Source organism: Numida meleagris, chromosome 2 (genome assembly GCF_002078875.1).
Source record: "Numida meleagris isolate 19003 breed g44 Domestic line chromosome 2, NumMel1.0, whole genome shotgun sequence".
In the NCBI taxonomy this organism is placed as follows: Eukaryota; Metazoa; Chordata; class Aves; order Galliformes; family Numididae; genus Numida; species Numida meleagris.
Genome location: NC_034410.1, coordinates 51,866,191 through 51,892,627, shown reverse-complemented (window position 1 = coordinate 51,892,627; position 26,437 = coordinate 51,866,191).

The following is a 26,437-nucleotide window of genomic DNA, read 5'->3' as shown; positions in this document are numbered from 1 at the left end:
AGAAGTTTACATGAAGATGTAGTCTCTTGGTAGAATAATAGTTAAATTTAAATTAGAATCCAGCTTCCCAGAATAAAGACTTTTTTTCTGTCATTACTTTCACCAATAACTACCCATCAAAAATGACTTCAAATAAAATGTTAAAATAAGTCTGACTGAGAGAGTTGTTTAAGCTTTAGCTCTGCTCCAAACTCAGTAACGTATTAAGCCAGTGCCCACATCTTCAGTGCTTACATCTTTAGGAAAAGTCCGTGGAATTTCAGCAAGATGATACAGATATACTTGCCTTTCTTGAAATCTTGAATCTTGAAATGCAAATTTCCATTTATACATCCTACAACTTAGTTTTAATATGGAAAGATATTATTGATCTGATCAGCACGAGTAAAAAACATTACCTGATTAGTATTGCAATACATCCATATACTGTCTTTTTAATGCAATGCCAGCAACATCATTAACATCAGCAAAGCTCATGGAAAGGTCAGAATTCCTGCTGTTTTCCATAACTACTGAAATTAAATAAAAATCATTAAACTGGAAGAAAATTACTTCTGACTAGACTGTATTATGAGATTTGCAAATGAGAGCCCACAGTAGTTATTGTTACTAAATAACGTGTCAGTAGGCACTTCTTGCACTATTTCCAATAAAGCGTAACATACTTAGCTGATTTGCTAAGAAATGAAGGGTGGAAGGATTGTATACAAACTCCCTAGGCTCCAGAAAACTGCTGCTCACATTCTGTGGCTTTGAGACTCTCTGTGGAGTCAGGTATTTGTCCATCATATTAAATGAGTAGTTCTATAATGAACAGTATCTTGAGGATCACTAAGTACAAGATAGGCATCAGTATTCAGGAGGATTAAGTTTATTGATTAGACACAATATAAAATGCAACTAGAATAGCTGTATCAATCAAATTGAATATTTTTTTATTCTGTCTTCTTGATCAAGACTTAAGTTTGTCTTCTCAGCTAAGGTATTAATGCTTTGCGTTAGAGAACTCAGGATCTAAAAGTGGTTATTTTTTTCCTGAAAGATGGATCATTTGTAAATTCAAATTCCTTGTTTACAGTCCACGGTGAAAAGTCAAACATTTGCTTGGTGGATGGATTAAAGAAGGGTATGTTGATTCATAGTACTGTTATAGAAACAAAATCCTGAGCCAATGACATATTTAGACTCCAGAGTGTTACTGTTGAATTCAGTGGATAGTTAGAGGGCTAAACATGTCCTGTTGGAGCCAGATGTACTCTGCACTACCTCAGACCCGAGCAAGGTAAGCATGAAATGCTGTCAAGTTAAAGCGGGAACTTTCCATGCTAGGGAACGTACTCCCAAGCAGAAGGTGACACAGTGGAAATGCAAAGCTATGCCCTGTGGCTCATGAGAACAAGTCCCCTGGAATGAAACAGTCTGGAGCACTTCCTTTTTGCTTTACCTTGTCTTCCTGCCTGTGCCACAAACAGTCTTTTAAACCTTTACAGCATCCTCATAGCCAAATAATAAAAAGCTCTACCAGGGTATTGGTTACAGTTGGGAATAATGAGCTCCTGGTGATCCAGTTCTTCTCAGACCAGAGTAAATTAGGATTAATTCCACTGAAGTCAATGGGAAAAATCTAAAACCAGTACAAGTGGGGAATCAAGTTTTAGATTTCAGCTCTAAGCTAAACAAAAAGATCAAGTTGCCTAATAGGGGTTTTCCTTATCCATTTAAAGCAGTAATCATTTCCTGTTTATTTTTTGTTTTGTTTTGTATTTTTCCCCTTACTGTGAATATGCATAGCATACTGAGAATTTCTCTACCATGATAGCCCTGCTATTTCATTGTGAGAAGAAATATCTCATTAAATACAGAGGAAAAAAAATGCATCAGTTATCTGTGAAATACAAGCAATGTGTTCATTGGCTAATGTCCCCCCACCAGTCTTAATTTTCTCATATTGTTATGAGATAGAAGAAAACTAAGCTGTTGCTGGATTGAAAAATTAAAAAAAAAAATCAGCACTAGATGTATTCTAGAAATCACAAGGGATAAAATGCAACTGCTGTCAGAATAACTAGAAATCATAACAGAGCTAATGGGGCATCTGGTCTGTAAAACCATTTTTAATAAGGAAAAATACGTAGGGCTACAGAAAGAACTGTGCAATTATGTTATTCACTTGCTCTGTTGTAGCAGCCTTCAAGAGCCTCATGGGATCCATTATGAAAAGGAAGATTATTTAACCTTTAATCAACTTGCTTTGAGATGTGCTGTCTCTGCATACATTGCACACACACAACATTGTTAGGCAGGGAATATTTGCCTCAGTGGTACCCCCAGTGGCATCTCCATCCACCTATTCTCCTAAATTTTCCTGCTACTACTCTTCCCACTAATCGGCACTGAAGATACTAGATAGTGGGTTTATTCCTCCTAAAAATGAGTATATCCAGCCATTAGGTATACCTTCCTCAGGAGACCTAAGAACCAGAGCAAAGAATTTCGCCCTGGCACTATCACAAAAATGAGCATGACTATAGGCACTGAAGCATGTAAGGCCCTGCATGAGGAAACCCCCTTGATTTTCTTGGAGCATTTATGCTGCTTACCATGAAAATCAAGATAAGTCCTTCAGCTGAGTATCAGTTTTCTATACTAATTAAAAAGGCATTCTGTCAGCCTAGTTTGTTGCATAAATCTCCATGTAGGGACTTGATAAACAGTAAAGTCAGTTGAAGTCTGTGATTTATTATTTACTTGGCCTTAAGAAGCTGCTAATGCTATGCAGCATGGCCAACATCTCACACCTACCTAAACTCCACTACAGGATTTTTTTTTTTTTAAGACACTATCACCAGTGCTCCTAAACTGCTGCAGTGCACTGTTAAATGACTTCTAGGCAACTCTGTTTTGACTATACTCAATTTTATCACCACAACATGTCTTAGTTTAGCACATATTTGCCTGGCCATCAGTCAATTTCAAGTCCTATCTTTAAAATCTGAATGTGTATTCTCATGTCCACTTCTTTGTTCCAGCTGGCCCAGCCTTGAGAAACCACGCTATGAACACTTTCCAGGATCTCCTTACTTTTTGAGAAAGAAGGTATGGGTTTCCTAGGCTTGCTGATGCAGAAGAGACGATATGTGGCCAACTGTAGACATAAAGCTGTCTTTCGGCACAGGAGACAGGATGCGGCAGAGAATTAAAGTTTCTGGGACAGAAAACATTGAAAAATGAATCTTTTGGATTCTCTCTCCTTTGGAGAGTCAGTTTGGGCTGCTTGAGAAGAAGGGGTTGTGATCTGATACACAGTTGTGAAGAATTGCTTCCACACTATGAGTGCTGGTATCCTACAGCTCAGTATGCATTATTAGATTGTGGAGTGAGGGACAGCCAGGTATCAACAAAGCAATGCAGCTTTTACCAGTGAAGATAAACATTCAGCTCGCTACGCACACAGCAGAACTATACACAGCAGCAAGTGGCAACATCAACATCAGTTATTCACTAATTATTATCTATTTATTACCATTAATAAAGCTCCCTTTGATATTTGCAGGGATTCTGCCTGCAAAGAATGATGCATTTCCAAGGGTAAAGTGCTTCTGGACTCCAGTCAGGATGAATACCCATTATCCTCTTGCCCCTTTTTAGTGGTGGGGAGTGGTACTTACATGAAAAATAGAGCTGACAGGAAAATAGTCTTCATGAACAAGATAGTAGTCTAGCTTTTTACTGTTAAAAAAAAAAAAAAGCCTGAGCCAGACACTGTTGCAGCTCAGACTCTAAGTATTTACACTGTGGCTACAGAGAGTAAAACTTTAGATAGGTATTAGTCGATGAACCTGATAACAGGCATAATCCCTTTTATGTCTGCTCATGAATGGCAAAGCCTGTGTTGGGATACAAAGCGTAAGGATAGATGCTTTCTGAAATCTGCAAAGCTTGGAATATGATATTCTTTTTATCTCAGGCTTGAGTGTTTACAATATAGATAGTCTTAATGTAGAAATATCCTCACTGTCAGTAAATTGCATTCCCTTATTACTAGAGTCACACACATTTCAAATGGAAGGTGAAATGTCATAGCTGAAAGTAAAGTAGTGAAATTATTATGTTTTCAAATGAAATAATTGATCACATTGTCTTATGTCCTAATAGAATACCATCAGACCTGTAATTATAACAGTGTACACCAAGTAGCTCTAATAGCAGCCCTTTCATCCAGCCACTCTTGCTCACTGAAATAAAGACAAACAACACATTACAGTGCTTTTTCAGATCACTAGGCCAACCTAATTTATGCTGGTAACTTTTAATTTTAAATAGGTCAGTTTACTCTATGAAACCACAAAGAAAACTATCCTGACAATGTGAAATTACAAAATATTGGGAACAATTCAAGACTGAAACTGCATGTACAAGAACAACAGCGTACAAAATGGAAAATATTGTGTGAAGCTGTCACAGGAAAAAGAAATGTACTTTAGAAAAATGTCATTTACTCGCACTGGGTGAGATCCAGCAAGCTACTGAAGTCAGCAGGGGATCTCTTTCTCGATTTCAGCAGGCTTTGGCTTACAGCCATTGTTTCTCATAGTTCAGAGAATCAATTTGCTTCTTTGACTGTCTAGGAAGAATTGAACAAACAATACTTATTTTGATAATGTGGAGGCCAGCTTGACTAATTCAAGTATGTTTTGAATGGCTGTGTGCACACAAGCATCAGTTGTCAGCGTTGCTGAGCATCACTCAGCCAGGACCCCAGGAACGCCTCATGCCCCTGTGTTGCCTTCAGCTGTCTGAACGAAGAAGTAGGATACCTGGAATGCTGCTTTTGGAGACATTCAAGAGTTGATATGCATTTTAATATTCCTAACTTAGAGATTTTAATTAAATCAGATGTCAGTGGAATCATTATTTTCTACTGGCTAGATTTTAATGAAGTTTTAAATGATTCTTCATTGTAATGAAATAATTATGAAATGCAGGGATGTGTTCTGTTGGTCTGAATTAACAACATGATTGCTTCGTATGCTGTCATTTACTTCTAAGGAAGAATATAAAAAATTCTTCGAAGTCTGCAACTAAATGAAGTAGAACTCTTCCCATTTGTGTTTACTGTTACAAGATATGAGCTCTCCCCTGTAGAACATTTCTTTCTTACTTTTCCTCTATCACCTTCTCCTACTCCCAGAACTCGTGGAGTCTATTTTGCTTCTAGCTCAAGAATCCAAGTTAGAGTTTTGAGGCCTGATAACCCTTGCCTGGCTGCCTGAAGCAATGCAAGCAGAGTACACAGAGCTTACTCAGTTACAATAAATGAAGCATTAAAGCCTTCTGTTACAGGCAGGCAATGAAAACAAGTCCAAGCAGCTTTGAGAATTAGGAGAGTGGGTTAGGATAAAAAGCTATTTAAAGGAAGTAGGTAGTTAATGCTGAGATAAAAGGACAGGTCAATAGGAAAAAAGGAAGAGATGGAGGCAGTGTTTGACCCGGTGCCTCTGTACTTCATTTTTCTTCTATAATTATTCTGTATGCAGTGAAGTAATTAAAAATATGCTTGGTGCTCTGGCAAGACTTTGTAATTCATTCATTTTCTGCAGTAGACCCATCTCTGCAAGGGACACAAGTTCTCCAGGGAAAAGTTCTAGAAACCCCATGAATGCAGCCCAGGGAAAGTTCCTCTTTGTCTCAGCATCCACACACAGTATTCACTGCACTTCTTAAATTTTCAACCTAACAAGTAAACAAAGTCATCAAAAAGAAATAGCTTTATTATCTAGATATACAGGAAAAAGTACTGATGCCTCTTTTCACCTGAATGTGGTTAGTAGAGAACATCTCACAGGGATCTTCCCTGAAGGATAACATTTCTATGTGAAACCAAGCAGATGAATTCTCAGTATAGTCTTGTCTCATTATACTGCTGTACACAGAAACTGTTTCTTGAGCATAAGAGGAAATTGCTGCCTGCAGAGTGCTCTCATCCACAGCTGATTAACACTCCAGCAGTAACAGGTCCAAGACACTTTTCACACCTTCTCAAGGCTATGCCTTCCTCATGTTTCATGCTCCAACACACTCATCCTCAACCAGCTTCAGGTTACTCTACTTGTAGAGTAAAATCTATGTTTTCCCAGCCTCTCTTGTTTTACTGCATAAAATGGCTTGAATTGTTTCTGTTTGACCTGAAGGAGAATTACAAAGGACCGTGACTATCTCTGGACCTAAATTTCACCACAAATTTATCAAAAAGTGATATTTCCACTAACCCATTTATGTGGAAAATGGAAGAAAAATTAGCAATTAAACTGTGCAAACTCATCACTCAGTGTTTGCATGTTAGGAAATTAATCCAAGAATAGCATCATAGAATATCTCAAGTTGAAAGGGAACCACAAGGATCATCAAGTCCAACTCTTGGCTCCACACAGGACCACCAAAAAAAAAATCAAACCCTATGTCTGAGAGAGTTGTCCAAATGCTTCTTGAACTCCTTGGTGCCATGACCACTGCTCTGGGGAGTCAAAACTCAAGTCTAAATTAACTTGAAATTAAATATCCTTTTAACTTCTTCACAGTTTGTCTGCTTCTCTTTCAGCCAAGGCAAAGACTAACTGGCCATAGTTCACAGGCCAGCATGCTCCCCTATTAGCATTACCTGGTGTCCTGCAGTAACACTGCAGCTGCATTTAACCTTGTTCTCATAGCTAAAGGGGACACCTATCCACTATTTTTTTTGGGTGGAGAAATTTGTTATTATGGTGACTCCTTTTGATCTGAGCTGCCATCACTACATTATCAATTATAGTAGCAGAATGTAGAAATGTTTTTCCTTCCCAGATAATATTTGTGTCATAACTTTCTGAACTCTGCTGCTTTTTTTTTTATCCTCTCCCAGGGGGTTGAAATGCGAGTAGGTTAAAATGAGAACAGTCTCAAGAACTTTTTGTGCCGTCTGTTAAATTCTGGGTTCCTCTTTTTCATAAACTGTTTTTGCCATATTGGTAAAGCTCTCATGATAAGATCAGAGGCCTGTATATATCTGCCATGAGTATTTGACGAGTTAGCCTAGTTTAGACAGTTATGCATTTATTTCTGATAGTGGAAATTCCCTTTTTACTGATTGTGTGATAAGCAACTTCTACTGTAAGAACTCTCATTTCTCTGATTTCTTTTTCAGAAGAACACCTTTACTTTTTTTTTCCCCCCCACAATTTGTAAATATTTCTATTTCTATTCCCAGCTTTAGCACATGCTATGATAGGTAGAAAGATTTTCAAATACTGCTGTGGAGCTGTTGTTAACTTCCCCTTAGGAACCAGGCTTGGTCCACTTCCAGGGGTTGAGCTTGAATCTTACAGTCAGAAAGAAAATCCTTTCTGGCTGCTGGAAGCGAGAACCGTGGAAAATGCCAAAGAACTAGGACACGGCAGAGAGAAGCAGGAGAACTTGCAGAAGGTTTCTCTTGGAGGACAGAGAAAGGTGGATGAGTAACCAAGCAGGAGGAGGATGTTTTCCAGAAAAAAAAAAAAAAGAGTAGCCCTTGTAAGTGCATTTTAAATGTGTATGTATGGTCCCAGATACAAGCATCATAGATGTACATCCTTTAAACCACTATAGTAGAGAATGTGTGCTAAGAGTTCTCATTACTTTTTTCCCCTCAGCTTCCTGTTTGACAGTCATCTACTGTCTGCTTCTCAATTGTCAGACATTTATTCTCCTTCGCACATTTTTCCAGCAATGCTGCAAAAGGAAGAGCACAACTAGCACAAGACATTTTTAAAGCTGGCTTTTCCAGTGTCAACGGTTTACAGGTGTTTGGCCCAGTTCCGTGACAAAGGGGACAGGGGACCCACGGGCCCACGCCCCGGGAAAAGGGAAAAAGGGTAAGGAGATGGCCCTGAGAGCAAAGAACAGCGGCAACAATCTGAGGAGAAACAAACTAATTTACTAAATAAAATATCGGAATGCAAAACAACACACTATAATACAATATAATTACAATTTAAGCTGATAAATCCAATACAGAGAGAGAGAATGTCCCAAAATCAAGGTAGGCCTTACTCTACTACCGACGATAAGATGGCTGGAGAGCGAGGTGCTGCCAAGACGAGAGACAGCGGAAAAAGGAACGAGGTCTCGTGATCTGCAAGTTTTTAATACTGCGAGCTTTTATCTTTTCCCTCTGGCTGGAAAATGGTAACAGAGGAGCAAAGTACCGTGGGGAATGTAGTAGTCCTTCTCTTCTGAGAACCAGGTACATTCACTACATGATGTTATGATGTGGAGTACCAATAACCGAAAATCATGAAACCATGACATCCAGTCATTTCACTTTAGCTAGCAAACAAGAAATAGGCATATGCATATCACATCACCTGGTAAGAACCCAGGCTGAACTCTGTGACAGATGATGCAAAGTTCAGAGGCTCAATAAAGTGCTTTGCTTTTCTGTACCTTTCAGAAGTGGTGATATCAGCCAAAGAAGTCTCAACTAAACTCATTCTTTCTTTTTCAGGCCCTTGTAACCAGAAATGATTATTTTCTACACAGATGATCCAGGCATCTGTCTGCCACTTATCTGACTGAGCAGCATTTTCATTGCTTCAGCAATTTTGTCTGTCAGTTTAAGGGAGAGAAGAAAGAGGTAGACTTTAAAGATTCAGCAAATACAGGATCCTCCACATCAACCATAATGGCATATACTTGTATGCTCTATATTTAGGACTTAGAGTGCTGCTGTGGCCATTTCTAAACAGTTCAGAATGCTGCTTATTTCTGTTGATGCTTAAATGACACATACTTGTCCTTAGCAGAGCATTATGAAGTTTCATTCTCTTTAGCTCATATTCTAGAGTTGCCTAAACAGCCTCTTGACAGAGTTACCCCATTTCAAAGTCTGCTGTGTTGTTCTTCCTACTGCCCTTTATCCTGATTGTATGAGGAGAAGAGTTAGGTAAGCGGACAACTGGATGTTGTTTCCCATGCGGCCTAAAAAAGTAGCGGTTTTAAAGTGCTGGAAGGTTTGATCCCTGCCTGATTAGCTTTTTGAGTCATGGCACAAGTTAAGCCCTAGGCACTTAATGTCACTGTCCATCAACGTGTAGTGGTACTCCATAGCCATGAGAGATACCCCAAAGCCAAACAAAGCATAGAAGCAAGGAAGAAAGAAGCAGAGTCATCTGTCCACACAGAGAGCATCACACATTCCTATCTGTTTAACATATCTCAACAACTTTCTTTGCTTAATTTATCTGAGATACTTTCAAGATGTTTTTGTCTCTGACCATTGTCAGAGCAGGTGATTAATTAACCTGTTATGTAGAAATGAATAAGGCATTTATATCCTCATTTGTTTAAGTAGGGAAGGAGCTATCTTATCTTACCATGAGTTGTGTGGCGCTCAAACATGTTCCGATCTCACACATTTTTTCCCCATTTCATTATACGAAATCCAGATGAACTATTTGGCTATCATATCTTCTTGCTTACATGACTCAAGTCTACAGGTCTAGTGTAATTCCCTTCTTTGTAAATTGAAGAAACCCCCCAGCGACTTTTTCTCCATTTAAGATGATTTGGTAGTCAATTGTTGTGTCTCTTAGTATTATCAGATTTATCTGTGCATGAGAGCCCAAAACTCCTGCACATCTCACAGCTCCAAAGGCTCATTTACTAACCAGGTTTCTATCAAGTTTGTTAGCTGCCTCAGCCTAAGCAAAACTCTATTTTCTGTCTCTGTCCTATTTTCCACATTATTTGAATGACTTTTCCTCAAGTGCTTGTGATGCCTATCCCTGGACTGTTTTAGGCTTCAAACAATCCTCCTGACTGTGACTAATTTTGTTGCAGTATTAGTATTTACCTCTGTTGCCTCCCTCTACTTCTAATGACCAGCTTCCTGGTTTAAACAAAATAAAACATTTTTTCCAACCACTTCAAGCACTACAGATGAGAATCCCTCCTTTCCACCCAACTTGGCAGTCTCATGCTTCCTGCATTCACTGTGGTGGGGTCCCACACTCCTTGCTTTCGCAGGAGATTCCTCTGTTCTTCCCAGTGCAAGCACTGCAATGAATGTCACGAGTTCCCAGTCAATACACCTACACTGAGCCTTATAGCCTGCCTCAAGCTATGTTGACTGGTTAAACTATCCTGCAATGCCTCAGTCACTCCTTGGTCCAATGCACATGGGATCAGGCTGGCCTGATCCTGAACCTTCACCCCACTTCAGAGAAGAGCCAGCTGTGCTGTACCACAAGGTGCGGTACAAAAGTAATAAACAAACACCTAAGCAAGTCTCATAAGAGGGCAAATTCCTCATCTGGTTCCCCCTGACTATGGACTTGGCAACATCAGGCATATGCCCTGCTGCCCAAACAGGCCCCACAGGAAAGTACTCCCTAAACCTGGGCTGGCTCTTCACACATCAAGAAAGAATGCGTTGCTAATGCTTGAATTCTTACATACACGGGTACATGATGAGCTCCAGGCTGCCCATGTCCTCTATCATTCCCCGTGAGTCCCTTCTCTCCCAGAAAATAGGATAACAAGGATGTTACCTATCTTATCCATCTTCAACATTCAGCCTGAGATGATGCAAATAGGCAAACATTATCAAAGAATGGAAAGATTAGTAAATCAATGCCACTTTCAAGTACAGATTGCCCTATGCTACTAACATTGAATATAAAGTGTTTTTTCAACTTTAAAGTTCTTTCATTTTGAACAGACAATTCCAGTCAACAGATGAAAAACAAGGAATGACAGGTTTATACCAGGAGAAAAGTCTGGCAGGAAGAAAAAAAAAAGAGGAACAAAAAGAAGAAACTATGTACCTTCCATGTTCCACAAATACATATTTTTAATTAAGTGTGAATTTTACTTGATAAAGGATTTTAGATTTTGTCCGTGTGAATTAGGATTGATTTTCTTATCCTCAGAATCCTTTCCACATGGGGTTAAACAACTAACAACACAATTAGTCGTCTCTTTGAAGAAAGTTTAATCAAAGAGTAACCATGGAGATGCAAAGATGTAAAGGCAGAAAAAAAATTAAACACCATGCATAATACCTCTTAATAGAAGTTCAGCAACCATTGAAATGAATAGACTCACATTTCCTATGTTCCTTGATCCAAACAGATGAATACATGAGATTTTATCTTCATTGTTAAAGTCACAAGGCTAGACAAATAGCTGGGCATGTGATGTTCTACTGAGACAATTACCTTTGACTAATTGCAGTGTTTACCTGAAGGAAGGAAAGGCACTTCTCATTTTTAACTTCATCTCCCAGGTCCAAACCTCATCCACCCTGACACTGAATGTCTCCAGGGATAGGGCATCCACCACATCTCCAGGCAACCTGTTTCAGTGCTTCACTACTGTTGTCATAACTTTCTTCTTATATCCAATCTAAATTTCCCATTTTAGTTTGAAATCATTTCTCCTTGCCCTCTCACAACACACCCTGCTGAAGAGTCTGTCCCCTTCTTTCTTATAGCCCCTGTAGCAATCAGAAGAACCAACATGACAGAAAAGGTGTTACAAAAGAAGTGGAAGGACCAGCACAACAGCAAGGTGCTACAAGGAAAGGGAAGTAGATCACTCACTTGTATCAGCAGTTTCTGGGTTTGCAGAGAAAAGCTTCCACCAAAGAAGGATCTCCAGAAAGAACTCCTTCCCTAGTGGCAGTCAGCCCTTAAATGAGGCCTAAGAGAGGTGGAGCCAGGCTCCACCCCTTCTGGTCACACAGGTGAATTGCCTTCAGCTGTGCTCCCAGGGCTGACTGGGTCTTTCCTCCAGGTGCTCAATGAGTGGTTCAGGCCATAACTCAGCAGTTCCCATACAGCCCCCCTTTAGATACTGAAAGGCTGCTATCAGGTCTCCATGGAGCTTTCTATTTTCCAGGCTGAATAGCCCCAGCTCTCGCAGCCTGTCCTCTTAGGGGATGTATTCTATCCCTTGGATCATTTTTGTGTCTTTCTAGATACAATCCAACAGGTCCATCTCTCTCTTGTACCAAGGACTCCTGGACTGAGGACTTTTTCTGTAGGTTTATAGTATTGCCAAATCTTGGTGGATCACCATGGGGACAGCAAATACTATGTTCTCACTTCCAACTATTAGAAATATGTTAGAACTTTAGCAAGGTCAAAATAATGCTTATTCTTTAAGTAATGCCTCAAAAAATGCCTTCAAACCAGAATGCTTGGAAATTTTCCAAAACTAGTTAGGTTGAACCAGGTATCTGGTGTGGAAAATTACAGCCCAAATATTTAGGAATTTTTACAAGCAGCTGAAAACAGCTTCTTACAAAGGAAAGTGTTGGACAACCCTATTGATAGCAGTGCAACAAGTTCTGTGTGAAACAATGATGAGAGCTGGGACTGTTCAGCCTGCTCTGGGTGTCCTTGTTTGAGTAGGGGTTGGACCAGATGGACCCAGAGGTCCCTGCCAGACTCAGCCATTTTGAAATTCTGTGATAAAAAGAACAGAAAGTAAGTAACAGTTTCACTTCTGTTGTTCCAACATCCAGCTGAGCTGGTCAGTGGTAACTGCATAACCACTCGCTATAGCCACTAATGTGTTAGTGTCAGAGTTAATGGCTTTCTCTTACATAGAATCATAAAATTATACAGAAGGTTGTGGGATTTTTATGTGGCCCGCCATCCTATACACAGCACATACACCTCCACTCTCCTATACACAGCAGAGGGTAAATTAGCCATGCCACTGTGTAGCTCAGTTTCATTAGCAGCCATAGCCTAACAGCAGTTTAGATACATGCTTTCCAAGAGCACAGAAGATAATAGAGCCAGGCAATTTCGTTTAATTGGACCAGGCATGGGGCTGAGCTACCAAAACCAGGGCAGGTGTACCCTTCTGTCCGATGCTCTTCTCCCCCTGCCAGCACAGAAGCAGGCTGCTGCTCTCTGCAGATCTGACGGCAAGGACCACTGTGGATTGCACTCAGCCAGCTCTTCTCCCCTTATTCTGCTGTTTATTAACTGATGCCTGAAGATAATTCCAGTGTACTTTGGCCTCATTATGAAAAGGCAAGCACTCAGTTCAGTAATCTCCCAAGATAAAAGACAGCAAGAATAGGAGAGGATAAAGTATTTTACGTACTTCAGGCCCTGCTCTGAAGCTTGTTCCCCAGCTAGATGGCCAGCCTTGGCCATGCTGCACCTCAGCATGCCTTAGGTACTGCCTCAGTGGTAGCATGCACATTTTTTTCTCTTCCCGGCAGAGACAGGCAATTTTACCCAACCTAAGAATCTTAAAAATAAAAAATAGAATAGGGATACTCTTCCCGGAAAAGCAGTAGCCTTTAACAGTTTGTTATGGTTTTGTGATTTTTCTTGTCGGTATTGCACATCATTACATCATGTAAGGTATGGGCAGTTAAAGAGTTAATTCCCTGGTTACTGCAAACTGCCTTTTTTGGTGTGGCCCTCTGAGGGGGAGGGGAGGAGGTGCACTCCCCAGGGGTCTTTGCATTGGAGGGGAGTGGGGTGAAGCCGCCGGGGAGACACGGGGTCTGTTCCTTCCTGCCTGGCGGAGAAAGCACGTGGTCCTCCTGCAGTTTACTGTGTAAGATTTTCAGCCTGTAAACTCTCTATTATAATTCTACTAGCCTCATTTTGATATATTTAGTAAAATTAGTTGTTCCTCCTCAGATTGGTGCTGCTGTTTTTTTGTGTTAGATCCACCTACGAGTCCCCTGCTTTTCCCCTCTTCCCTTTGTTTCCCCAGGGTGCGGTCCGCGGCTTCCCTGCCGCTTTAGCCGCCGGACCGCCCGGGGCCGGCCCCTAACTGCCAGCATTTTTTTTTTTTTTTCTTCCTCCTTGCTCGTTTTTTTTCCTTCGGGCCTGTCCCCCTTGTCACGGATGCATACCCTCAGATAATACCATGACACAGTTAATCTTTGTCTGTTCAAATCCAAATAGATGACTTCCAACACATGCAAAAATAAAGCCCTGAGCAGAGTGAGACCTGCCATGTTCCCAGTAGCTGAGCTCACAGCTGCGGCTAAAACCCAGTCCCACAGCCCTGGCTTGAGTTGGCTGAGACCATGCCCCGCCCAGCAACATGCAGCCCTCCCACTGGTGCCTCGCTGATTCTATAAGGCTGTCCAGCTAAGCATGAATAATGAACTGATCTGGGTTAAAAATAGCCATCTTTTTCCCCTCAGCTATTTTTTTTAAACTCAGATCATCCTCACAAATCCAGACCATGAAGTATCTCTGCAAATCATTCATCTGGCAGAAGGACTGCTACCCCAGTGCAAAGGCAGAATGAGTAATCCTGGGCTTAACACAGCATTTGCTGATGGTCCTCTTTCAGAACAAACCATTCCTGTGTGCAAAACCCCACAGCTTTGCCTTAAAGAAGAACCGTGCGGTACCTGGTCAGATGATAATCTGCTCTCTATCACTCATTTCTGCTTCTTTATTGATGTTGATGCTCCCAGGAATCATTACCTTCATCCAATTCTGCATTGAAGTAAAAGGTAGCATCCACACATTAGTTTTCAGTACAACCTGCTGGTTCTCTCTTGCAGCTTACAAAACCTTATAACCATTTTTCATTAATGTCAGAGCACATATTCTGTGACTAGCCTTTGACTTTGTTTGCAAGCAACTATTAAACTACCTTTCTTATCTCTCCTTTCCTCCACTACTAAATATGTCACCCATCTCAGTATCTGCACTGCCATTCCTTCCTACTGCCTCTCTCCTCCTTTTCTGTCATGTATCCTCACTGTCTACTCTGTGTAGAAAAACTAAAGGAGTTCCAGACTGCAAGGCTGAGTCTACCTACAGTAAATCAAATCTTCCAGCACCGTACTTCCAGCACCGTACATGCAACCCTTTGGCAGAGTAGTCTGGAACTGATGGATTCCTATCACATTTGCACAATGCCCATCTCAGAGCCTGTACAAAGAGTTTTGTCATCTTACGTGAGGCCAGTTTAAATATGTCCTGACTTACAAGTGTCTGACACACTACAAAGCTGTACTGCAGACCTTCATCCAAATGCAGCTGCTCCAGCAACTCTTAACTGATACTACTTCACCTAATTTTACAGGACAGATTGGTTTGTAATGCACATCAGAAATAATTCCCCATAGCCACCACTCAGTACACTTGCTTTCTCTTCTCTACAATAGCACCATGTTTCAGAAATCCCATTTTCCTTTTCTACCCACACCCACTTTATATTTTTCTGAGGTGGGAGAGAACACAGACCTCCTTCTCAGTTTCATAAACATCTCACTATTATTTTTTCTTTACTCCAATGCCATTAAACACTAGGCAGGAAATTTCAGTCCTGGAAGTTATCAACCCATTCTTCTTAGATATACAGCAAACACACTCAACTGTGCTTTACCATAATTTCTCACCTTGAAACAGTGCTTCTTGTACATTCATTCTTAGAAATACATTCAGCTCCAGCTCCAGTACTCACTACCAAGACATAGAAAGTGAACATAGTTTCTTAAGCTCTCCACAATTTTTGCAAAGTAATAAATTTAGGATTTACATTGACTTTACTGCACCCATAGATCCCTATACTGCCATGAGTCTTTGGAGTACCTGTAGTCACTGCAGTCCTTTTTGCAAATTCCACTGTGAAATATTGCTCTGTTTTTATAATTTACCCAGGTAGGTGCTTTTTGCCAGGCTTTTGCAATACACATCCCACAGACCTAGATTTGAAGAATTCAGAAATGAGTTTGTCAGTATGTGATTGCGCTAAATACAGCTCAGCATTTTTCTTCTGAATGTTCCTTGTGTCCAGCATGTTCAGATCCAATTTCTGTGTAATTACCATTAGCTCTAAATTCTTTTGAATGTGTCACCATAACAAGAAGACTGTTTCAGTTTTGCTTTTTGCTTTGCTGGTGCAAAAGTGTGCTCATTTACCTTAAGCTTGGCCCAGGGCATCTTTGTTGTTTGCTGCCTCCTTGATTCTGAAAAGTCAAGAGCTATGCTACTTCCTACATCTACCTCCACTTTCAGTAACATGCAGTGAATCCTCACTCTAATGACATATAGGCCTACCATCTCTCTTTGATAAAGGAACAGCCCTGGGGAACAATGTAATATCTTTTTAGCTGTGCAACACTTTTCTGCTCAGCTTGCCTTTCCCACAAGCATCTCTATTTTTCCTTCTCAGCTTGTGATCCATCAGGGAACACCATTGGTCCCTGGTGGTGGTGATGATAGCTGCCGCTGTATCCCTGTCCCTAGAGGAACTGCTGCCCAAGGGTGGTGTGAGCAAGGCCAAGGATCTGGAGGACGAGTTGGAGGATGATAATGACAACAAGGAGCTGGACAAGATGCTGGCAGAGCAGCTGTGGGAGCTGACCAAGATCTTCCTCGAGACCGTCCACTCAGCAGTCGACACCACCTTTGACCTGTCACTGGCAAAAGCACAGAAATGTCACGTTATTATCTAAGGATCTGCGTCCGTGACAAGGGGGACAGGCCCAGAAAAAAAAGAAGAGAAAAGAAAAAAAAAAATTGTCAGTGGGTAGGGGCCAGCCCTGAGCGGTCCAGCAGCTAAAGTGGCAGGGAAGCCGCGGACCCACACCCTGGGGAAAACAAAGGGAAGAGGGGAAAGGTAGGGAACTCGTAGGCGGATCTAAAACAAAACAGCGGCACCAATCTGAGGAACAACAACTAATTTTACTAAATATATCGAAATTGAGGCCAGTAAAATCATAACAGAGAGAGTTTACAAACTGAGAGTCTTACATGGTAAACTGCAGGAGGACCACGTGCTTTGCTGGGCAGGAAGGAAGAGACCCCAAGTCTCCCAGGCAGCTTCACCACCCCCCCCAACGCAAAGACCCCTGGGGCGTGCACCTCCTCCCCTCCCCCTAGGAGGGCCACACACCAAAAAAGGCAGTTTGCAGTAACCAGGGAATTAACTCTTTAACTGCCAGTGCTTTACATGATGTTATGATGTGGAATACCAACAACAAAAATCACAAAAGAATGACAGGAAAACATACAGATTCTCTAGGGCAGCTCTGTGGATTGGGATAATCTCTTCCTTTACTCTAGTTCTTCCTGTCATGTTTGAAACCAAAAAGGTGCAGATGGAGAAACAGCAGCAGCTGTAGCAGCAACAGATTCTCTTAGGACCCAACACAGGGCTGCTCTGAACTAAAGGAGCTTCGCCCATTTTTCTGAATCCCACAGAATATCCTGATCCGTATCAGTTCCCACCACCACCTTTTTGTTTTTCTAAAATGTCTTGATGAGGTCTTTGTGAAGATTTTAGCCTGAAACAAGAATGTTATTGTCCTTCAAAACCATTAGCAGACTAGTAGCAGGCAGTGTTGTAAGCTTGTCAGAATTCTTATTTAATGTTGCTTGTGACACTAATATTAGATCACCCTATTAAAAGCTGTAGCAATCACATAAAAAGGAGTACATCATTCCCCTCCGAACTCACCATTCTTGAGGACACATCTTTAGCTTGAGAAGTCCAGTTTTTCCCATCCAAGTATAGCCAGCAGCAATTCCTCTGGCTGCATCTTCCACAACAGGGGTTTTTGCATCTGTACACCAGACCTTCTCCCACAGCATCTTCTCCATCAGCCACAGTCCCACTGCATTCTCTCCATAGGCATCTACTCCTCAGCAGCCCCAGCTACTTAGTGTTCCCCCTCACCTCATATCCTTCTGGCTTCTCCACCTGCAACACAAGCCCTACTCTACATGTGAATTTTCCTATTTTCTTCACGGTCTTTTCTTTTTATTGACATTTTTGTAAGTGTTTGTGTAAGATGCCATGAAGGATTTGACAGCTGTTTTGCTAGCATTAAAAGGAAAAGTATTTCTGCTAAGCAATATTATTATTACATTATGCCTACTGGGATAATCATAAGCATTTCAACCTTTTAGGCAGTGCTTTCCTTTTTTTTTCAGTTCATCTTGTTTTACTCAATAAAATCAGGTGGGATCATCCACTCAGTTTCTATACCAATGGTACTGCACATGAACGCAAGAGTTCAGCTGAGCTTTCCCTCATGGCAGACAACATTTTGTGTGCAGGTTATGTCACCAAGAGTGTCCCCTGAGCTGTTATCAGAAGAGACTGGCATAACCTGTTCCTGGATTCCCATGGGCAGGTATCTGCTCTCTTCCTTCTATTTTTCCACGAAAATACACATTCGCGTTTAAGAAGCTTGCAGTCTCAGTTTTTACCTACCTAGCAAAGTATTTGTTTTCAAACAGGAGAAAGCAGGAGTCTAGAATTGTTACCAACATGACAACAAGGCCAAGCCTTGTGCTGAGCAGCAGGCCTCCTTGACCCCGCTCCTGTTCTGCCAAAAACAGGCTCGACCACCTCACTGAAACAAAACAAAACAAAACAATGCATATCACACCTGAGAATGCAAAAGCACATGTGCCAGTATATTTATTTTTCTTTTGGTGTTTCAAGCAGGATATGTTTGCTTTTCTAGGTGCTTAGCAGGTTGCATTCTGTCTATTGTTTATGACCACATGGGCAAAATTCCAGTGCCTACACTCAGATTCCTTTGGGCAAGGAGCACTGCAGCTTCCCATAATAGACCAGGCTCTGTTTTTTTTTGTTGTTGTTTGTTTGTTTGTTTTTGCTTTTGTTTTTGTTTTGTTTGTTTTTAATAAATTTCTTGGCTCATTAGCAGGGGAAAAAAAGCTGCAGGATCCAGGTCTAGGTGTCACCTTCTACAAAATGGACTCTAAATGGAAGTGGCCATGCTGTGACAGATAATGTGATGCAGGATGAACCTCTTAAAAGGTCTCAGCAGCAGCCCATCTCTACTTCCCCATCCTGACAGTGCCAGCTCTGAATGGAGCAGAACTGTTAGTCCCAAGTGCCAGGAAGACCTTTTCTGCAGGATTTCTTGCTAGACTGGTTAGTACAAAATGCAGTATTGTCTCTCAGGAAACATATGGAACAAACATCTTTTGATAAATAATTGCCTAAGTGGTGACACAAAGTTCCATAATTATTATGTTAGTAGTTTTTCAGTTAAACATCTCCATTTACACCTTAAATGTTTTCTTTGGCTGCCAGCGTAACAAATGCAATCTGTGATGCAGGAGCAAAGCTGGGTGATTCTCTTGTCAACAGAATGAAAATGCAGCAGATCAGACTGTGCCTCCAGAGGAACTTGTGCACAGGGGAGCCGCTTTTGTCCTGCAATTGGCTGCTAATTAGATATGCTATTCTCAGTAGAACATAAGGCAGACAAGAATCTTAGAGAAATTCTGTAATTAATGGAAAAATACATCTAAGTCCACAGCTTAAATTAAAACATTCACAGGAGAAGGAAAATCTCTGTTAAATTCTATACTACCGTGATGAATATCTATTTTCAGTGAATGGAACCAAAACATTTGAATAAGATCTAGATTTATACTTCGGGGATGGGACCCACCATTATTTACAACCTTTCATAGTATCTAAATTGTAGAAAAGTATTTTGTTTTATAGCACTCATATCTGCAAGGAAGAGCCTGAAATTATTTCAAAACTATATGCTGCAACCCAGTGAGATTGTTACAATATAAAATATCTTCAGAGAACACAGCATACAGTTCCAGCACAGTAGCACAGGATGGTTATGGACTGTGAACTTTCCCTGTGGCTTAAGCAGCTTGTAACTTGTGCTTTCTACTGTAAGGAAGTCTTTAACAGGAATACTAAGTGAAGTATGGTTGAATTTTTAAACATATAAAATAGATAAATAGAAGAAAGACTCTGATTACATCTGTTCTGTGGTTTATGGTAGAAAACACACTAAGAAGAAAGTAGCTGCAAAGTAGGGAGAGGGAAAAATAGAGCAAGCGCCAAAGAAAATGGGTAGGACGGAGGAGAAAGCAGAGTGGAGGGTCAATACTCTTTAAAAACACCAACCTGTATCAAATATAATAATATGTTCAACTTAAGAATATGTTTCAGCTGTAGTTGCACTGTAAGGCAGCAGCATTATGACTTCTGTTCGGGTCTTAATACCGCAAGCAAGAAGCCCTCTTAGTCTGTTATTGTCAGCTTACCTGACAGAATTCAACTATCCATCATCATCTACTTTATGCTGTTTCCTACTAGTAAGGCTCTTCCTGCTCAAGTTTAGCTTGAGTCATGCACCACCGGTTTTATTCTAGGCAGAATAAAATCTTTACTTTTCAGGAGCAAATTATGGTAAATGTAATAGCTAGGCAGCATCCATGTGAGACCAGAAATAAGGCGCTGGTACAATAAGCAACCTTAATGCGTTATCTAACTGAAATCAATGTGAGCAATAGCTGGCAACCTGCCCACAGGCTGAGAACATAACACTGTGGGACACTGGAGCTTCTCTCACTGTGGTGGTGGTTTATAAGAGCTGTGTAAATGCAACACAAAACAAAAGTTTCTCTATTTGGAGATTTCAGTACTTTACCAAAGCTGCTGTAAATGTCAAATCGTTTTTGTGCTGCCTTTCAACTAAATAAATATATTTTCCTAGGATTGTTTTCCTCTGTGAGGAGGAAACTTAAATTCAAAACAAATAATTCAGACTTTCAGGAGGAGATTGCTCAGGCTCTCCTGTTCATAAGTACATTAAAAATGTCACTCTTTGAGAAAAGAAAGAAAGGGAACTTAAAGTCTGGAAATATAGTCCTGTTACTTCCTCACCTACTTTCAAGGACATCAACAGGACAAGTGGATTTCAGCATAAATATTTTGGAATGCTGAAATAAATGTCTGAATTCTCAGAGTTTAGACATCCTACCCTATACTTACCTTTGAGGATTTTGGGGCATAGACTAGTGTGTGAAAAACTAATAAATGAGATACTTAGCATTCGTGCCCTGTTGTTCAAGCTAACAGAAGCTTCAGATTCTCTGTATTAAAAAAAAACAAACAGCACAAAACAACTCAGTGTAAAGTAATTTCCACCACACAAAAGTTTCTATTTGTTTGTAAACACAATGGCCCCTCACCAACACAGTATACCATGAATACATTATTGATTTCTTTAACTCTTTCATACAGACTTAGACCTTCAGAGTGCTGATCACAGTACCTTTTTCTTCTTTTTTCATTGCTGTCCTCAGTGTGCTTTGTTAAAAGGGCAGCACTGAGGGCTGAGCTGGCACACTTACATGGCACATAATCCCATGGTTTATCTGTATATATGTGACTCAGAGCTAACTTGCCCAAGGGAAAGATTAAGCAAAGACCCCTCTGGACGTAGATGCCTGACAAATCCAGACCCAAACTAGTGTTTTTCCTTGTATGAGCACCTTACATTACCCCCTCCTACTAGCAAAGCACAGATCAGCACCATGCTTCCATCTCTTCCCCTTCTCTTGTCTTGTATTGGTTTGTGCTTTTTTTTTACCTTTAAATAAGCCAGATGGCCTTTATGTTTTCCCAGGTTTCTACCATGATAAGGAGAGCTGAGGAAGTTTCTTCTTTCTCTGCTCATCAGTGCATATGTCAGAGTGTACCCAACTCTTTGCCTAATCATATTTCATCCCAGCTGGTACCAGACTTTCTACTAACAGTAGCATTAATTTGACAAAGCAAATGAAGAATGAGCTGTAGTAGGCAGCAACTGAAGGTATGGGATGGGACGCGATAGGACCTCCCCTGCCCAGAGCTTGTGGGCGTAGACGAAGCGAACAAAGAGATAAGGGAGATAAGGAAGGATATATAAGACTTTGTAACGATGCAATAAACGCCATTTTGCCGCTCACCATATTGGTGTGTGCATGCGTCAGGGTGGTCAGGGACTAGGTGTTAGTCCTTGCAAACAGGGTGCAGTTCACAAACGGAATATCTGGTGCGGAGTAGTCAGCAATGAGCTCATCCAGGGATTAAGCGCTGCTCAGTGGATCCTGGTAACCCTAATACTTTTGTAGGCCATTGACCCATTTCAATAACATTTGAAAAGAGAAATAAATCATTTCCAACCTATCTGGACTCCTACAAGTTTTGTGCAAAAATGAGTAGCTCAGTGGAGACCTTGTGGATCACAGCCCGCTTGGTCTTTCCTGTGGGAGACATTTTACAGTGGACTTTTAATGCACAAAAGGGAATTAGCAGACAATAGACAAAAAAACCACAGTAAACCAGGCTTCATTAGCAATGCTGTTCACTGAACAACTTGCATTTGACTCTGGTCAATTATCAGGCCAAAGATTACATCTCCTACTACCATAAAGTCTTAGACGAAGGCAGGGAAGTTTCAGAAACGGTTCGATTACATGCCATGCTACACATACAATCAAGCACTACAACAATTTTGTGTACTGGATTTTTATTTTGCTGTTATATAAAATAATGAAAAGATATCTTAGGTAGGGAAATCAATTGTAAAAATGAGGAAGATAATTGTCTTCCAAAGCAGCTGAACGAGAAAAGCACCATGTTTTGTACGGTTAATATTGACCTGTTGAGTTAGCATTCTTCTCTCCTTTTTTTTTTTTTCATTGGCAAGAATACTCACTGATGACACCATGAAGCAAGTTCTAATTCACATAGCTTTCCCACTTCTAATTCTCAGTGCTATTTCGTTCATTTTTGTTTAAATTTGATGGAAAGAATTATGAAGGCTCTTACAAGATTCCCACTGCTTTCCACTGGTTTCATTCTTCGGGTTGTGTCGACAGAAAGATGAACTGATATTTGTTAAATGATATTAAAGACACCAGTTACTTATGCAAATATGACAAAAACTAGAGAATGCTCTGAGTTCAACCTTTTCTTTTGTAGATGCTGTTAGAGGTCACTGGAAGTTTGTACTTGTGCTCCCTAATGAATTGACAGCCTGTTCTACAGTGTGCCCCTTGGCTTGCAAGGGGTACATGCTCCTCTGTCACCTATCCTAGCATGGAAGAGAGGAAAGCCAGATGCAATCAAGAGCAACATCCAAGCATGAGCTTTGGCTGACATACCATTTACAATGAATTTACATGCTGAATCTGTATGGAGCTTGTTGAAATGCCCTGAAGCAAGGAATATCATTTATACTCGTATCCCAGAAAGGAGGGGAAAGTTACTCCAAAAGAATTGCAGGCTGCTGAGCATGATAGAATGCCAGACTTTCAGACAAATTCTGTGTTGTGTTATATAGGCATAAGAAAGTTATTGTTCCTCTTTGGAAAGCCACTTATTTACATACAGATGCTGTTTGTCATCATTATCCTTAGGTTTCAGGATGCTGCACATTCACAGTATAATAGCACTTGAATATAGGACAAATAACATTTAATTAAATGCTGCATGACATGGAAGGAGGGAGAATGATTACTATGCTGCTGGCTTTTTCTCACAACATCACTTAGCCATGGCATTTGTCTTCATGGTCTGCTCTGGACTAGCTGGCTGGTGGACCAGCTTGTGCCTGGAGAGTGGTATCACCAAGAGGGGCCATGCTTGCTGCAGAGCCAGGCCCCAACAAAGCCACTGTCCTCTCAACTCTCCCTCCCCTCAGCAGAAGTCTCTTAACGTGTTTTTCAAAGATGATCACACCAGAGTGGTTCTTTTGGCCTGCATCATTTGTTCTTTGCCCCATACACCTTTCCCTTCTCTGAGTTATACCATTCACCAGCAGAGCTCTGAATAACAGAATAAGAGCTGAGCACATGAAATTTGTGTAAATAATGCCTTACTCAACTGAGAGATTAAGTTTTCGTCTTTGACTGACTCTCAGAGGAACTCAGAGAGAAGGCCTCTGAGATCATTCCTACTCTGTTTGGCACCTCCTGAGAGCACTGTGGATCATGTATATGATCTCCTAACATCCAGGCTGCTGCTCTGAAACAGTGGGACACAGAGGAACAGGCCTACATGTGTGTGCAATGCTTGAACAAATAAGGTCTTACTTTGTGTTGCGATCAATGGTTCTATGTCTGGATGGAGACCGGTCACAACCAGGGGTTGGTCTTGGGACCGGCGCTCTTCAACATCTTTATCAATGACGTAGATGATGGAATCAAGTGCATCCTCAACAAGTTTGCAGACAACACCAAGCTGAGCCATGCAGTCGATACACTGGAGGGAAGGGAAGCCATGCAAAGGGACCTGGACAGGCTGGAGATGTGGGCCCATGCGAATCTAATGAGGTTCAACAAGGCCAAGTGCAAGGTGTTGCACATGGACCAGGGCAATCCCAGGTATTTGTACAGACTGGGGGAAGAACTCCTTGAGAGCAGCCCTGCAGAGAAGGACTTGGGGGTCCTGGTGGACGAGAAGCTGGTCATGAGCCAGCAGTGCGCGCCTGCAGAATAAAAGGCCAACTATATCCTAGGCTGCATTGAAAAAGGTGTGGCCAGCAGGGAGAGGGAGGTGATTGTCCCCCTCTACTCGGCTCTTGTGAGGCCCCATCTGGAGTACTGCGTCCAGGCCTGGGAAAGACGCAGAGCTCTTGGAATGGGTCCAGAGGAGGGCGACTAAGATGATCAGAGGGCTGGAGCACCTCTCCTTTGAAGAAAGGTTGAGGGAACTGGGCTTGTTTAGCTTGGTGAAGAGAAGGCTCTGGGGAGACCTCACTGTGGCCTTCCCATACTTGAAGGGAGCATAAAAACAGGAGGGGGAATGACTGTTTACATGGGTTGATAGTGATAGGACAAGGGGGAATGGTTTTAAACTAAGACAGGGGAGGTTTAGGTTAGATATTAGGAGGAAGTTTTTCACTCAGAGGGTGGTGACACACTGGAACAGGTTGCCCAGTGAAGTAGTGGATGCCCCATACCTGGAGGCATTCAAGGCAAGGCTGGATGTGGCTCTGGGCAGCCTGGTCTAGTGGTTGGCGACCCTGCCCATGGCAGTAGGGTTGAAACTAGATGATCTTTGAGGTCCTTTTTAACCCAGGCCATTCTATGATTCTATGATTCTATTCTATGATTTGGGAAGCAGCAGATGGATAGTGTTTGGTTTTACCTTCTCCTTGGCATACTGCCTTGATGACTTCCTTGAGAGAAAGCCTGGGACTGTTCTTGTCTTTCATGATGTTCTGGTACCTGATTGGAGTTGTTTGACCAAGGAATGTGTCCGGTGCAAGAATTTATGGCTGGTCTCTTACACGGGGTAGGCAGCAGTATCCTTCTACTGCATAGTTCGAAAGGAGATGTTTACATCTCTCCCTCTCTCTCTCTCTATATATATCTCTATACAGGGTCAAATTGCACCTTATTGTTCTTTGTGATCTAAGCTGCCCCAGTGACGACTTCTTTTATTTTCTAAAATACACAATTGCATGGTAAGTTGAAGTGCCTCTTTTTATTCTAGTTATTATTAGCAGTACTTGTAGATATGAGTTTGCTGTGTTGGTAGCATTTCAAATGAATGAGGACACTTTTTAACAATTTTTCTTTCTAGTACTGATGCAAAATACACATTTATATAGAAAAGGCCTAGATTCTGACATTTTCCTATGATTAACTGTACCTACATTTTAACATAGTATTTTTGCAAATGAGGAGTGTTTAATTTCCCAGTCTCATTCACACAGTGTTAATGTTCAGATTTTTCCCTGAACACTGGTGAAGTCTGTTTGTGTCCAGATTTTGAATGTTATGGAAATTTCTTTAGGAACTTGTTAAGATTTGGAATTCTAAATGCCTTATCATACTGTCTTTACCTTATTTTGTCCCATGGTAGAAAGCCAGTAGACCCAAACCATGTATGTCACTGTTTCCACACTGTATGACCTGAGCTTTTCTGCTAGTCTAGATGCAGTGAACTTGAGCAGAATGGGTTAATATGTAGTTTTTCATGTACATCTTCCCTCTTGCTGGACATGCTTTTTTGTTTTGCACAGTGCAGTTCACCTCTACCACTAACCTGCTGTGTAGATACATTTGCTTCTTTTGTAGTGCCATGTCCTTCTGCTGTGCCTTCACCTCTGTGTGCTCACGAGGCTGTTGCTCATATCTGTTTTTTCACAGATACCAGTTTATTCACGTGGCTGTGCACCATAGCACTTCCATATACAGTTACAGCATAAGTTTTTCTGTTAAATGATCAGCCCTTAAAGCTTTCTCTAATTTTGCTTTTGAACTTGATTTCATTAGGAACTCATCTTTTTGCCTGTCATCCCAGCCTGTCAAGGCACAGCCACCTTATTGTCATTTATAGCCAGGCTATACACTCATGAATCATTTTGGAACGTCCTTGATTTCACTCATCAGAGCAGCTCTTTGCAGAGAGATGTCTTTCACAGGAAAATAAAGAGTTTTTGTGTTGCTCAGGCAATACACCTATTTTTTTTTTCTATTCAGCATCAGTGAACTTGGCATGAGAGATGTGCTCTGCAGCTATCCTTACATTTTTCCCTGTTGCATAGCATTATGTGGGCTACATTGCTCTACAGCTCTGAGACAGGGAAGGGAAGGGAAGGGAAGGGAAGGGAAGGGAAGGGAAGGGAAGGGAA